This window comes from Mastomys coucha, unplaced genomic scaffold (assembly GCF_008632895.1).
Source record: "Mastomys coucha isolate ucsf_1 unplaced genomic scaffold, UCSF_Mcou_1 pScaffold11, whole genome shotgun sequence".
NCBI lineage: Eukaryota > Metazoa > Chordata > Mammalia > Rodentia > Muridae > Mastomys > Mastomys coucha.
The window spans coordinates 27,615,294-27,631,174 of record NW_022196893.1 but is presented as its reverse complement, the minus strand read 5'-3'; the positions used below and the strand labels follow the sequence as shown (position 1 = coordinate 27,631,174).

Below are 15,881 nucleotides of genomic sequence, written 5' to 3'. Positions count from 1 at the left end.
GTCTCTTAGGTATTTGCTTGGTTTACCTGGGGCTCCTCCTCTCTGTGCTCTGACCTAAACCTCCAGCCCAGGACTTCCCTTCCCCCAGCTTCTTACTCCTACATCAGCCTACCTGCCATATTGTACTTTAACTTCTCCTCTTATAGTACTTTCTCTAGGTTCTTTCTCTCCCTCTCCCTTCCTCCCTCTCTCTTTCTACCTTCCTTTCTTCTCTTCCTCCCTCTCTCATTCCCTCCACCTCTCTCCCTTCCTTTCTCTCTTCTTCCCTCCCTCTTTCATCTCTCTCTCCCTCCATTTCTCACTCTCATTTCTCCCTCCCTCTTTCTATCTTCCTCTCCCTCTTCCCCCTCTCTCCCTCCCTCCCTTTTGCCCTCTCTCTCATCTCTCTCCCTCCCTCCTCCTCTCTCATCTTTCCTTTTTTCTCTCTCTCTCCTTCCTCTCTCCTCCTCATCTCACTCTTTCATCTCTTTCTCTCTCCTCTGCCCCTCTTTCATGGCTGAGTTCAGTCTGAACTCACATCTCCAATAAAAACCTTACCAGCCACACCTAGGAACGGTCATATCTGCCTTTCATGCATGTCCTTTATCACACGGGGGAGGGAGGAGATGTTTCTAGACAGTTTTTATTTATTCGTTTATTTATTAATTTGGTTAAGTAACCAGTACATGCTTTCAGGTTTGCCTGAGTGGCTCCAGTAACAGACTTAGTGCCTAAGAGAAGGAAATCTTGCTTATTAGTGTGTATGCTTTTGTACACACTGAAACATTCAAAATTAGCTTTAACTTTTTTGTATTTGTTATTTCTGGACTCTTAAGTCTCAACAACGGGGTCAAAAATATGAAACATTTAACCCAGCTTCTTATCGCTCCGGTAGTTGAGCTGCTTAGGAGCATGCACTGTGTGCAAAAGTAATTGCCACTGGGTTGTAACTATCCAAGATGTACCACGGAACTGTTTGTTTTGGAGACGAGCAGTTCGCTGCACCTTTCCTCAGAGTCAGTGGAAACTGCCAGCTTTCTGTTTGCATAAGTTCATCTCAGACAGTTGCATGGAGCATGACAAATATTTTCAGTTGATACTTGGTCAAAATGGACTTTATGGAAAATCTTCACAAGCCCTGACGCTTCATACTCACACTCAGGTGTCTGGGAGGTCCCGCCCACCTCTAGCCTCCTCATTGGCCTGCTTCATGCTCTGGTCCTTTCAATGGGAGCTTTGTTTTATTTGAGGTAATGACAAAACTGGCCAAACGATACACACACACACACACACACACACACACACACACACACACACCTCATGTATATATGTAATACAGAGTGAACCAGTATACCAGGTTTAAAAGTAAAATGGTGTATTGGGCAATATATTTTGTGTTTTGTTTTTTGTTTGCTTGTTTGTATTTCATCTGCACAAACCAGAACCTCTGAAGGTCTACAGACATGTTGAGTGGTTACACTTCCGACTCTCAGCGTTTGTTAAATGAGGCATCTGTGTGTTAGCTCCCATCTCCTCTAGAAACATCAGTGTTATCTTAGGCAGCTGACTTGACCGCTTTGAGATTGGGTTTTCTTTTCTGGACATGAAACTTCTTTAGGAACGCTCAGAGCCCTGCTCATCCCTAAAACTCTGTGACTTTTTACAATGCTGTTACAGTACTAGCTGTCTCTTTATTCAGAAATGTGTTGCATCAATTTCCATTTCTTTCTTTCTCCTCCTGCCTCACTTTTGATTTTTTGAGATAAGATTAAAAAAAAAGAAAAGAAAAGAAAGAAATGTAGCTCTGGCTGTCCTGGAATTCCTTCTGTACCAGGCTGGCCTTGAACTCACAGAGATCTACCTGCCTCTGCCTCCTGAGTGCTGGGATTAAAGGCATGTGCCACCACCTCCCAGCTTTCTTTTTCTTTTTTAAAATTAAAATACAACAGTATAAGCATAACTTGTATTATAAATTAAATATATAAATAATATAAATATATTTTATTAAAATAATTATTATTAGTGTGTGTGTGAATGTGGAAGTCACAGGTCACTTGTGACGTTGTTTCTCTACCTTCACATGGTCTGAGGATCTGACTCGGGTCATCGGGTTTTGTGAGGCAAACGCCTTTGCTCAGTGAGCTGTCTCACTGCCTCTGTGGTTTGTTTAGTTTTTTGTAAAATCGACCTTAATGTATCAAGTTATGTGTGGACACAGTGTTAAGCATCTACTCCCAGACTACACAGCTCCTGTACCTCTTGCTCTGTGTAAGGTCTCTATGGAGACAGCCATAGGGGAAGGCTCTGTTGCTAGTTCCCTGTTTGACAGTTGGTGGAGCCGATCCATGGAGGGACTCCTGGCTAGGGAGGGTCTTCATTATTTCTGGGAATTCTCTTCCCTGCTCGATCTCTGGTGTTCTGTACTCCATCTCCTGGTCTTTCCGGACTTGCTTCCTTACTGTTGTTCCTGAGACATTCTGTCTGAGGATGTTTCCGCTCTTGCTGTGTGTTTGATTGTCAGTTTGTGTTGCTGTGGCACTCTGTATTAGCAACAGTTTGCCTTCAGAACCATGACCGGCTTGCTGTGGTCTTCCTGTGGTGAAGACCCGTGTTCTCCTCACCCTGGATCTTTTCTGCACGATTTGGTTTGGGTTTTATTTTTACTGGGAACGTACTGTCTTCGTCCTCACCATCCTGAAGGTTCACAGTGGTGCCTTAAAGTGTGTTCAATCCTGCTTCTTAGATGACAAATCTGTGAAGAACATTTAAGACTCTCTCCTGCATTATCAGACCACAAAGAAAAATGGAGGGAGAAATGAAGAAATACTAACAGAGAGATATTTTTAACTATAGAAAAACAAAGGGTATCTGTGAGCCTAAAAACTCCTGTGATATTTGCTTGTTCTTCATCAAAACTAATGGCAGCCTCCAGTTTTTCTGAAGTGAGGGGCCACTGCTCCACCCACACTGGATCATCGCTTTTCCAAGACATGGGTATGGGTTTTAAAGCAGGAGGCAACTGAGCAGTGACCCTCATGATAAATTTCCTAATCTCCTTTTATTTTGGCTATCCTGGGTAATAAGATCTTTATCAGATATGGGTTGAGGATCTCCTTGCAAATATTTTCCTAGGCCTTTCCCCAGAGCAAATCCCAGTTTGTGGAGCATACGTGGGACGGGTTGGGTAGTAATTACAGCTCCCATATCACGTAATATATCCCACCCCCAACCACCAGCAGCATTTCTTTGGGCTATATGAGTACACTGTTCCCTCCATATAAGATAGTCTCCTCCCGATATCACTGCTCTGCATAACTGTTGCCAATCATAGGGAGTACAATTTAAAATTGCAAGAGATTCCAAAATAGCACCAGTGAAGGGAGCATGAGGCTCATAAGTAATCACTGCCTCCTCTGGTTGTTTTATGTCTTTAAAATTAAGAGGAGTATGCTCGCTTACTAACTGTCCTTGGGGGTTCTGAGTCTCAATTCCACGATATGCTACTCCCCCCCCCCGAAACACTTTCCAAAGGAGCCGAATCTAATTTTCCTAAATCAGGGTACAAGGGATTAGTCTTAGGAGGTCTTTCTTTTCCCCTCACCTTAGACTCTTTAGCCTTCTTAGACAATTCCTGTACTTCCTTCTCTAATCTCTTTTCCTCATCTGAGGAGGTGGATTTGCCTGAAGAGTCCTCAGATGCCTGTAAATACATCCTAGAACAATCATCCTGTGCTGTTTCAAAAGTTCGAGTAATTTCGACCCTCTGTTTTTTTTTCACTTTTGTATTTTCACTTAATAAACCCCCTTCACTAGCCTCCACAAAGAAAATGTTGCTAAAGGGAATGTCTTGGGAACCTCCTTTTGATGCGAATCAGTTTTAACCTGTTTCCAATCGGGAATATTAAGTTCTCCCAAGTGGATAAACCAAGGACTGGTCTTTTCCAAGGTTTTCATAAACTCTTTGGCTGTTTTTATCTTTATGCCAGTTCCTTGCTGTTTTAATAAATCCACCAGTTAGTCTACAAGCAGTAGACTTGAGCTGGTGGTGCCCATCTTCAATACACCCCATTCTCCTTACCTGCTAGCCAGCCTTCCGGGGTGATCCTTCAGGGACTCCTTTCTTTCCTTATCTTGGTGGGACCTCCATCTGATGGGCCCGCGCCGTCAATGTTACTAAGAAACGGGTGAAGGCCTGAGGATTTGAAAGAAAACACAGACACGGGGTCATTCGTGAGAAGAGAATGCTGCTTTACTTAGGAATTGAGCACCAATATATATCCTGGCCGAACAGAATGGAAAAAAACCCAGAAGCACAGTGGAAAAGCACCCTGTTTACAAGTTCGTTGTTTTGTGAGCTCGTGAGCTCCTTGTCTTCGCGAGCTAGGTAGGAAATGACTCAGGGCGAACACAGTGTGCTGATGCCCTAGGCGACAAGCTAACAGAGCAACTCATCTTAGAGAGGGGGTCAGGGCCCAACAAAACCCAAAACAGACATTTCTGTATAGCTCTAAAATTCAAGCACTCTAACATAATATTTAGTAGAGTTTAAAATCTTGCCTCTTACTGTGGTACAAGCCCAAAATAAGAACAATTTTTAGACATTGGAGTTCATTGTAATAAGGCTGTACTTCAATGACTCTCACATCACCAAAGGATTTTACCTCCATCAGAGCTAAGCTGAGAGTTGACAGTTCTGCTGCACTGAGGAATGAATTGTAGGCTCAATTTTTGCATACAGATTTCCTGCTATGGTCAAAGCTATTTAACTTGAGTGATTGTCTTCATTCTCAGCCCACAGAGAACAGGTTACATTCATTTAAGAAATGGTGTGTGTATTAAGATGATCTATCCATGAAGACATTTACCAACTGTTTCAATGAACAATGGTTCTGCTTGGAGGGTGGCACAGACATTAGGTGTAGGTAAGAATTTGGTTCATTGACTCTGATAATTTGGAAAAGCATTCATCTCAAAGAGTAACTTATAAAGCCCTCTTCTTCAAACTTGATACAAGAGTTACAAACATCAAGCAGAGCATTCAGTCTCACTCTCTGCTGTTCTCTTTCCTACAAGCCACCTCCCAAGTTTTTATATTTTTGAGATGGTGTCTTACTAGGTAGCCCTCGCCCTTACAGAGATCTGCCTGCCTCTGCCTCTGGTGCTGGGATTGCGGGCACTCACCATCACGAACAGATAGAAACACTTGGGTTCTTCCAATATGGTCCACCGGATGCAGTTGGCTGCTAGACCTTAAGTCTCTTTTTAATCTGTGTAGCTTCCCCACTTCTCTCCAGTTTCCCCATGGGATCCATTTGCTGGACAGACTGGGCCATCCATCTCATGGATTTCCCTGCCATCTGTTTGCTTTCTGATCCCTGTTCTCCCGGTCGACCTCTGTCTGTTCTGGGTGTACCCTTTCATGTCACACTTAAAACAGTGTGAGCTAGTGCTTCTGTTTTGGCTCTGATCTAGAAGGGGAAAACGAGACCAAGTGGAGCCCAGCAGTCGGCATCGGGCCTGTTGGTAGTGTCTCCCCTGAGGTACTTGCAGAAGTCCTCCGCCCCAGGAACCACCAGTGTGGGTTCTGTAGGACACGCTTCTTTGGTTGTTGAGGTTGTCCTTCCTGCAGGGCGTGGCTGCAGTCTTTGTAAGACCGAGTGAGGGTAAAGGATAGGGGCCTGTGTTTCTGAATGTTCCGCTTCCATTACAGCCCGTGCCTGTGTTCCCTACCTTGAGACTGGGTTTATCTGTTTAAAGAAAGGGTCTCACTCACTATATAGCCCAGACTGGCCTCCAACTTGCAAGCATCCTGCCTCAGCCTCCTGAGTGCTTGTATTTATGGTATATATGATGGGGAGGGGGAGAGCATCTAGCATCTTCTTCCAGGAAATTAGACATACTCAGTGTCTTTTTAGCCCACCGTCCCATTTCCTCTGGCCTCTTGGAATACTGACAGCACTCGGACATTCTGGTGTGAACTACATTGATCTTGTCTTTCTCTCCAGGTTCCAGCTCTGCCTCTTCTCCCTCCAGAATGGACCTGTTTTTATGTGTTAGCAATGTAATAGTAAATAAATTAATACAGTAGAACAAAGTCCTGTCGGGGACTTCACGAGGTGGGTGAAGCAAATCCTTATATCCAGTCTACCATTCCTAGAAAGATTAATGACTTAATTATACTGGTTTAGGGATAATTGATGTAGTTAGTTGCTTTTTAATCCCTGAACGAAGGTAGGGACTGGGTAAACGGTGCGCAGTGTTGAAGGGATCTGGTTCCGGATGAAGCCGTGAAGGATCGTTTTATTGGATACACTCTAAGAGCAAACAAGGCACATCAAACACCCCCCTCCCCCCTCACGTGGACGGGAGTATAAAGACTCAGAAGTTCCTCACAGAACATGAAACTTTGTAGCTTCCGAACAAGGAAGCACTGACTTGTTCAAAAAGCCAGCTGCCCCTGCAGCTGCTCAGAGCCAGCCAGCAGTTGGCAGCCTCAGGGATCAGCTGCTCCAGGGCCCTGCTCCAGCTCACCGGCCAGCAGGGAAGGACCTCCCGGGCTGCCCCCGCTTCCTTAGAGCCTCAACTGGGCAGGCTCCTCCCTGTCGCTCCGGGGCTGGGTGCGGAGCTCTTCACTGGGTCTGGAAAATTCTTGGTGTGCTTTCTTTCTCTTGGATACATTTCGGGTTCAGTTTTTGGCCTAGCATTATGGCTGCCTTTACCATGGGCCACATCTAATTCAGTTAAACTCAAAGGTGTTCTCCCCTCTCAGGAGAATACCATTATCTTTTTGTATTTTACTGAATTTTGGGTCCTTAGCCTTACATTTAGGAAACAGGAAGTATGCTGGAGAGGACTTTGCGAGTGCAGGGTTGTGTTGTTGTTGGTTGGTTGGTTGGTTTTGTTTTGTTTATTTTAACAAATTTATTTTCTGTGAGGAATAAGCCGGGTTGAGCTATCACAGAATCCAGTTTTCCCAGGAGTGGGGATCCGATGAAGGGATACCCACAGGAGAGATGTGCAGCCATTTCATCTTCTCCTCTAGTCTTTTTATAAGCATCTCCTATCTTTGTCTTCGCAAAACTGAGAGCAGGGCAGGCCAGGCAGCTCAGCAGGTTAAAAGCCCTTGCCCCCCAAACCTGTTGACCTGAGCTTGGCCCCAGGACTCAGCAGGTGTAGAGAGCATAGCCTTCTCCCGGTTGTCCTCTGACCTCCACGCGTGTGCACACTGTGGGGTGTGCACCTCCCCCAACATGAACTAAGTCAATAAGTGCAATACAAAAATTTAATATTGAGCAGAGCGTCAGTATTGGTGGCCTGTGCCCATCGTCCCAGCACTCAGATGTGCCGAGGCAGAAGGATCTCAAATTGGAGGCCAGCTTGGCTTATATATATTGCAAGACCATGTCTCAACAAACAGCCCCTAAATACGAAGCAAATCAGTACTGATGGGGAACAATGATGTCCATTTTATTTTTTTACATTTTCTAAATATTTTTGTTAAAAGTATATGTTTTATAGGAATTAAGTTTCTTTAGAATATATAATTTCATAGTACAAAAATAAAATACTTGTGGTGGAGTCCGGTTAGACAATAAACTTCATCCTTTTCCATGGCATCTTAACACATTTACTCTCATTTTAACATTATCACCTTTAAAGTTATAATCATTTTGAACTTAAAAACAAAAAACAAAAAAACATTTACTGAGCTGGTCGTGGTAGCACAGGGATGCTTTAATCCAGGCACTCAAGAGGCAGAGGCAGGAGTTCAAACCGGCTTGGTCTACACAGAGAGCTCCAGGACAACCAGGACTGCGCAGAGAAATCCGGGCTCTCACTGTAGAATGCTGGGATTTCGGATGTGTGCCTTTTCATCCAGCTTTTTGCTCGGGCTCCCAGGACTGAATTTAGATTGTCAGCTTTGCACAGCATTCCTGTCTTCTGTGACACGTCTCCCCAGCCCAGCCCTTAGACGGAAAACCATGAAAGAAGAGCGCAGACCCCTGAGATGGCAGCTCATCGTGGACAGTGAGTTTGTAAGCCATCCTTTGCAGGCGTTAATTTTGAAACAACATTGCAGTCTGCAAAAGCAACAGTTCAGATTTAATGTAGTTGATTATAGTGTCAGATGTTTATCTATGTTGGATGAAAAGTTCCTGTCTCAATTTGGGTAGGGACTGTAGAAACAAAATAGAGAAAGCATGAAAAAGCCCATTGTTCAAAGTGGTATGTAGGAGAAGGTGCGGTCATTGGTACCGGCCCCTAGGACTCCGGGGCTACTATGGGAGGCGATCGAGTATGCAGTGTGCGTGTATGTGTGTGTATCTATCTGCATGGGTGAGGGACGGTGCAGTCACTGTCTGTAGCTCCTGGCAGGGAAAGAACTTTGTAGTCCTCCCTGTGTAGCTAGAGTGCTAGGTTAGTAGTCACTAAGTCCGTATTACCACAGTAACAGATAAATATACATACCACATTAGTCCCATTCAACCCCAGGAACTTTCCCCACAAACTTAACTGAGGCTCAGTAACTATCTATGACCATGAGCTACAATCTAGGGTGCCAGGATTCCATCCAGACGTGTGTGATCCGGAACAGGGGACTTCACTGTTGTCATCTGCGGGAACTGGACATGTTAATGTATTAGAGAAAACGTGGCCTTGACAATGGATGTTGGTCAGTTACTGTTCACTTCCTAACGTAATTCAGCTTTCGGGTGATGAAATTGATGATCAGCACTCCTGAATGACCGTTCTGAGGTCTCTTTAAGAACAAGCTCCTCCACCAAGACAAGGGAACCAGCTTTGCAGGGTCAGACTGCGCAGAGCGGAGATCTGGAGCAGCAGCGACGGAACTCCATGCCTGAAGTGCGCCGTGGCAGAACAATAAACCTACGCTGTTGCTGCATCCGGCAGTGGCGTGAATTGCTTCTCTGTTGCTGTGATAAGGAGAAGCCATCGTGACTGAGGTGGGAGAGGTTTTATTTGGTCTTAAGGTTGGTGTGTTGAGAGGCCCCGACGATGCGGAAGCTCAGCCGCGTGGCAGGCGTGAGGAGAGTTCACATTCTTCACCACGAGCACAAAGTCGAAAGAGGGAAGAGGGAAGAGGAAGAGGCTTTTCCTCTCAAAGCTGCCCTCAGAGACATATTCCTCAAGCAAGGCTGTCCCACCTAAACCTCCTCAAATGGCACCACCAGGCTGGGGACAGGATTCAAATGCCGAAAGCTATAGGAGACATTTCTCATTCAAAGCTATCACTGTAGCTTTCCCTGGTTTGCTTGGCTTCCCCACAAATTCAGTTTAAGCACTACTAAAGAGCCCTTTCGAAGAAGCAACTGAACTTTCAATGATTTGTAATCAAGCTAAACACCGAGAAATAGTAAAGTCAGACAATGACAAATCTACAATCAGAAAATGGGCTGAAGAACTGTGGCAGTTCCATGTGTGTTAATGTATTGCTTAGAAGAGTCAAATGGACTTAGGAACTGGTATGGAACACTTTTCCCTGGGTAGATCATATGTACGTGACATTGCTTTGTGACACTGTTGCAGGGAAACAGTGACTATTGGCCGGGAGGACCTGTGCACCTCTGTGGGGACGACCTGTTACTGTGCACCTCTGTGTGCACTGGCCAGGATATTGAGTTACTGTGCACCTCTGCGTGCACTGGCCAGGATATTGAGTTACTGTGCACCTCTGCGTGCACTGGCCAGGATACTGAGTTACTGTGCACCTCTGTGTGCACTGGCCAGGATACTGAGTTACTGTGCACCTCTGCGTGCACTGGCCAGGATATTGAGTTACTGTGCACTTCTGCGTGCACTGGCCAGGATATTGAGTTACTGTGCACTTCTGTGTGCACTGGCCAGGATATTGAGTTACTGTGCACTTCTGTGTGCACTGGCCAGGATATTGAGTTACAGACTGCGCCACACTTACCCTGTCATCCTATAATACGTTATAGGAATTTGATCCGAATTATGCTGTCATTTTAAGACCATGTTATCCCCAACTATTCCTCTCTAGTAAGACACATGTTTGTGTGTGTGTGAGTGCACATGTATGTTTAGGTGCACATGTGTGTTGTGTTAGGAAGCCAAAGGTCAACCTTGAGCGTCACTCTTCAGGTGTCATCTGCCAAGAATTTTGAGACAGGATCTCTTGCTGGCCTGGAACTCACCAGACATGCTGAGGGGTGAGTGAGAGCCATCAGACGTCTGCTTGCCTCTACATCCCCGGCGCTGTGACGGCTCACAAGCCACCCCACGCATGGTTTTGTTTTATGCAGGTGCCAGGGATGAGACTGGCACAGCAAGCACGTTACCAGCTGAGCCATCTCCCCATTCCCAAGGCATTTGTCCCCTGCTTTTACGCTCTAATGTCTATACTTCCTACAATTCCACTGAGTTGGAGGTTGCAATGTGCCTTTCCAAAGAGCCTTCGGTTCTTCTTTTTTTTTTTAAAGTATTTATTTTATGTACGTGAATATACTGTAGCTGTCTTCAGACACACCAGAAGAGGGCATCAGATCCCATTACAGATGGTTGTGAGCCACCATGTGGTTGCTGGGAATTGAACCAGTAAGAGCAGTCGTGCTATTAACAGCCGAGCCATCTCCAGCCCCCGAGCCTTCTGTCCTTGAACTATCATTATCTTTTCCAGTGTATTCTTAAGAGGCAAGGTGCTGGAATGACCCCCCCCACACACACACAAGGTGATAATTTTGCTTTAAAAAGAGGATGGTGTATATGCTACACATCAAAGTAATTCTTATTAATGCTAACACCTCTGCTCTGGGCACTCCTAAGGAAAGAAGAACATGCAGTATCAAAATGGAGACCTCACTCTTCCGGATGATCCTAGGAGGTCCACGGGCAGACATATACTCATCTCCCTTCTTGTCAGTCAGTTACTTGTTTTTCAGAATTCTTGGAGTTATGGTGATGGTTCCTTAGAAATGATCTGAAGAGAAAAATGTGCTTTCGCTGGCAGCAAAACCCATTGGCCTCAGAGGCCCTTGTTCGGGAATAATGCTTGAAAGGAGAAGTGACACGTTGGAACTTGCCAACCTTGGGAACTCATGTAGAAAGGACCGGGCTAGAGCTGTTGACCTCTATTGAAATTCATTGGATTTAGAGGCTTTTCAGAAATAGAGAAATGCTCACAATGAGGGTCTGTTTGGTAAACAGAGAGGGCTGGCCAGAGACTGCTGCTGAGCCTTGTTTACGGAGGTTCAACTCTTAGTTGCTTAGCTTGGGTTTACCCACAGTGCCTCTGATAAAGGTTCCCAGAATTCAGTCCCTTCGGTCTCAGAGAATGGGAGCGTGTGTGTTTGTATATGCCTATGTGCGCCATGCGGATGCACAAGAATTTGCCCTGTTTTATACGCTTAGTTGCCTGTGGTGCAGGGTGTATGCGGAGGGCAGTACCATGGCCTCTGTTTTGTCTTACAGTCTTTTTCCTTCACTTACAAGACACAGCCATTTGGTCTTTGGTCTTCACCCCATCATTCAGCTCTACAGTGAGTAGGATGCTTTTCTGTTCAGTCTGGCTCACACTAGACAACGGTGTGCATTCACACGGCAGCGCAGGTTAAATACGATTCAGAGATAGGAGCTTGCAAAGCTAACTTAAGTTTCATCTTCCAGAGCACCAGCCGACTTAATAGAAAGGAAGTCTGACCCAGTAGTCCAGTTAGTTTTGCTTTGCTTTGTGTTAGATGCATGGCGTTAAAGATCAACATCCCAACATCCATGTCAGGGTCGGTGCACAGTGCCCAAGAGAAGAGCTTTGTAGTCATTATCTCTGATCTCTGATTTTCAAAAAAGAAAAAGACAGCCATGGACTGCATGATTTTATGGAATTCCAAAGATCCTGTTTGTCATCTCCATTTTATAGATGAATAAATTGAGACTCCCAGAGGTTAAATGACTTTTCTAGGGTGACGCAAGGCCTGGGTGTTAGCTATTGGGCACTCCTTGTCTGCTTCACATCCCTGGGCTTGCAGAGTTCCCGTGGAAATGGGAGTAAGAGAGGAACCACGTCCAGCAGGCTCTGGGCTCTAGAATCCAAACCCACGTCTCAAGCATTTCACTTGTTACAAAGAGTTTTTCTTTCACTAAGAGTTACATCTTTGGAGGCTGGAAGCGGGTGGCGGAACATAATTTAAATGGGTAGCTATCTAGGTTTAAATTGAGAGAAGCCAGTTGTCCTTGTAAGGGTGGAGGCGGATGGAAGACGGTTTCAACATTTACACATTATACGTCCCTCATGAAACCACAACCCTCAGACCTACTGGGGGCGGGTGAGGACGGGGCGGGAGACAGGAAGCGGATGTAAGGAGCAACTTGTAACTGGTACAACTTCCTCCTCCAAGCTCAGGCCTCCTGCAGAGTTTCTGTGTTTGTCTTCATGTCTCTTTTAAACTCTTTGTGGGGTAATATGTTAGAAGAACCACACATCAGTGAGAAGTATTTTGCTTTATAGACAAAAATAGCCAACTAACCGTGGGGGATGGTTCAAGATTTAGACTTGTCCACAAGGAAACAAGCGACTGTATGTATCCCTGGCCCTCGCTTGCTCCCAAGGCAGCCTATTAAAACTGTGGCTTTCCTTGGTCCATTGTGTAAATTCTACATGTAATTGCCTACCACCGGATCCTAGTTCTCTGACCCATTAGCTCTGCCACGTTGGGCATGATACATAGCCTCTCTAGGCCTCAGTGATCTGTGAATGGGGACAGGGATGCTAACGCTGAGTGAAATATGAACAGTGCTCAGGATGGCTATTCCAGAGTTTGTTTTTGCTAATAAGCAATAAAGCGCTTTGTTAATTATTATTAATTACACAGACAGCTGGGGCTGGAGAGATGGCTCAGCGGTTAAACGCACTGACTGCTTTTCCGAAGGTCCTGAGTTCAAATCCCAGCAACCACATGGTGGCTCATAACCATCCGTAATGAGATCTGATGCCCTCTTCTGGTGTGTCTGAAGACAGCTACAGTGTACTTACATATAATAATAAATAAATCTTAAATAAAGAATTTACACAGACAGCACATCAGGTTTATAGATGGGTAGTGTGAGAATCAGGGACAACTGAGACATGGATGCCTCTAGGCCTAGAGCTTGGCCTCACAGCCCACTGTTGCAGGTGTGGCCCACAGACCACCAGCATCAGTGCCTGAGGTCCCACTCCAGACCCTCGGAACAGAATTCTCATCTCACGGCTGAGTCTGCAGAGCAGACTTCAGAGAGAGACTGGTCCTGGAGGAAGGTGTGAGCAAGCCTAGCGTTTGGCTATGTGGCAGCCCCAGATATCCCCAGAGGAAGGAGCGAGCGAGTGCAAGCAGTGCTATTGGCTGTGTAGCAGCCCCATATAGCCCCACCTGAGCTCCTTTTGGATTCACAGCAGGGGCTGCTGTTTTATCTCCCTCTCTTCAAGGGCTCAGCTGCTGAGGTGGGAGTGGAGCAGGCACTTGGGCATATAATTAGACCTTTCCAGTCCTCTGTCACCTCGCTTAAGGTGTCATGACATACTTATTTGTGATGGTGGCTCAGAAGTATCTTAAAATAAAGTCCCCCAATTTAAAGAGCACATCTACCCAGTTATGTGTGTGGCATCATCACCACGAGTGTGATGTAGAATATTTTAATCAATAAAGAATACTTTAATTGCCTTAAATATTTTAGTTCCTTTGGTTGTTACATCTTTCTGTTTTATTCACCTAAACTTTAACAGTCATGTTTAATATGTTACTTATACAATTTTTTAAAAATGTGTTCATGTTTGTATGTGTGTCAGGGATGCACATACACGTGTGTGCATGTATGTAGATGACAGAGGTGTAGACATTGGGTGTCTACCTCAATCACTCTACGAGTTATATATTAAAGTAGGGTCTCTCATTTGAATTGAGGGCTCACCCGGTTCAGATAGTCTGCCGAGCCAGGTTACTTTCCAAATCCTGTCTCTGCCCCCGAGCACTAAGGTACAGCTGGACTGTCACCTCCACCTAGCATTCATGTTGGTTCTGGAATTCTGAACTCCAATCCTCAGGTAAGCAGGTTACCCACCCGACCCTGTCCCCAACTCCTGTCTATACAATCTTTACACACTATTGAAGTCTAAAGAATAATAGGGCTGTCAGTAAGATTCAAAACGATAACATAGGCTGGAGAGATGGCTTAGGGGTTAAGAGCACGGTCTGCTCTCCCAGAGAGCCCTGGTTGGACTCCAGCATCCATATCAGATAGGTCACAATTGTCTGTCTGTAACTCCAGCTCCAGGATATCTGACCCTTCTGGGCTCTGCACTACCAGTGCCCATGTGCACATACCTACGTACAGATAGATACATAATTAAACATAGTAATAATAGCAATAAATCTTTTAAAACAAATTTTAAAGTGTCTAGGCACATGGCTTAGTTGGTAAAGCATTTGCCACACAGGCTGAGAATCCAAGTTCAACTCCCAGGACCAATTTTTGTTTGTTTGTTTTGGTCTTGTGGGTTTTTTGTTTGTTTTTGGTTTTGTTTGGTTTTGTTTTTTCGTAACAGGGTTTCTCTGTGTAGCCCTGGCTGTCCTAGAACTCACTCTATAAAGACCATGCTGGCTTCGAACTCAAAAATCCACCTGCCTCTGCCTCCCAAGTGCTGGGACCACCACTGCCCGACTGGTCTTGTGTTTTGAAAAAGTGTTGTTCATGCTTGTAATCCCAGCTCTGCTGAGGTGGCAGATCATTGAGGCTCGAAGACCAGCCAGCCTCTCCTACATGGCAAGCTCCACATCACTGAAAAACCCTATTTCAAAAGCCAAGGTGAGCGCTTCTGAGGACTGACACCTGTGACTGTCCTGGCCTCACATGTGCACACAAGCAGGAGCACACACGTATGCACGCACGGACACAATCATTTGGAAGATTGTGGAGGGCAGGTGTATCCCCAAGGACGGAATATGGGGAGATTGTTTTTGTGCTTCTGAAGGGCTCAAGCTGCCTCCTAGAGTAAATGGATACATAGCTCATTTACATACAGTTGCTGTAGGACAAAGCTCCATCCGGGTCCTTCGCAGTCACAAGACTAGCACAACCCTTGAGGTAAGTGCGACCCACCTGGTCACAGGACTGTCTTAGGTAGATAGGTGTGTCTTGATTTTTACCAAGATATTGGTGTAGCCTCACAGAACTTTCAGACAAGACCCTACCTGTGAGTTCATTGACTCCTAGCTAATTTGTGTGGCAGTGTTGAACTTGAATAAGTGAGTGAAACCATCGGCTGCCGTGGTCTAGGGATGAAGACACATAGTAAAGCAGTAAGACAGGAGGAGGTTTCTGGCTGCTGGATGGAGAGGGGATCTCAGCCACAGAAGGGAGACAGGCAGACTGTTGCCTTTGGACAGGCTTGCAAGGAGAAAGTGGAGTCACAGGTGTTGCCCCCTGCTGAGTTGACTGGAGTCACAAAACAGCAGGTGACCGCCCTGTCCAGCTCACAAGTTTGGGCTTGCCTAGTTGGCTAATGGGTGGCCGTTTCAGGTGGTTGGACTCTAAACGGTCCCTACCAGAGGTTTGGAGGAAAGAAGGCACACAGAGGACAGACGGGGAGCTGAGGAGGTGAACAGTCCAGAGCAGGAAGGATTAATAACTCAAGAGGCTTTCCTGCACTTGAGAGATCAAATGTAGCTTATGCACATGTGGAGTTTTACACTTTGATAAACAAGATAGAGCCGGGTAAACTTAGCTTAATCTCAATAAAACAAAACAAAACAAAAAAATGAAGTTGTTATGACTGCCAGAAAAATTAATCTCAAAATAGGTTGTATTTTTTTTAAAAGTGTCCAACTCAGAAAATTAAAAACCCCGTCGGTGCTTTGTGCCATCTAGACAAAAGGTGACGACTGTCTTTG

The 15,881-nt window shown here is 45.4% G+C and overlaps 1 protein-coding gene across 5 annotated transcripts in view; it reads left to right on the top strand.

Annotated features, from left to right (window-relative positions):
* Slc38a1 (solute carrier family 38 member 1) overlaps positions 1 to 15,881 on the top strand; it is a 70,001-nt gene that overhangs the window by 32,450 nt on the left and 21,670 nt on the right. The window lies entirely within an intron of this gene.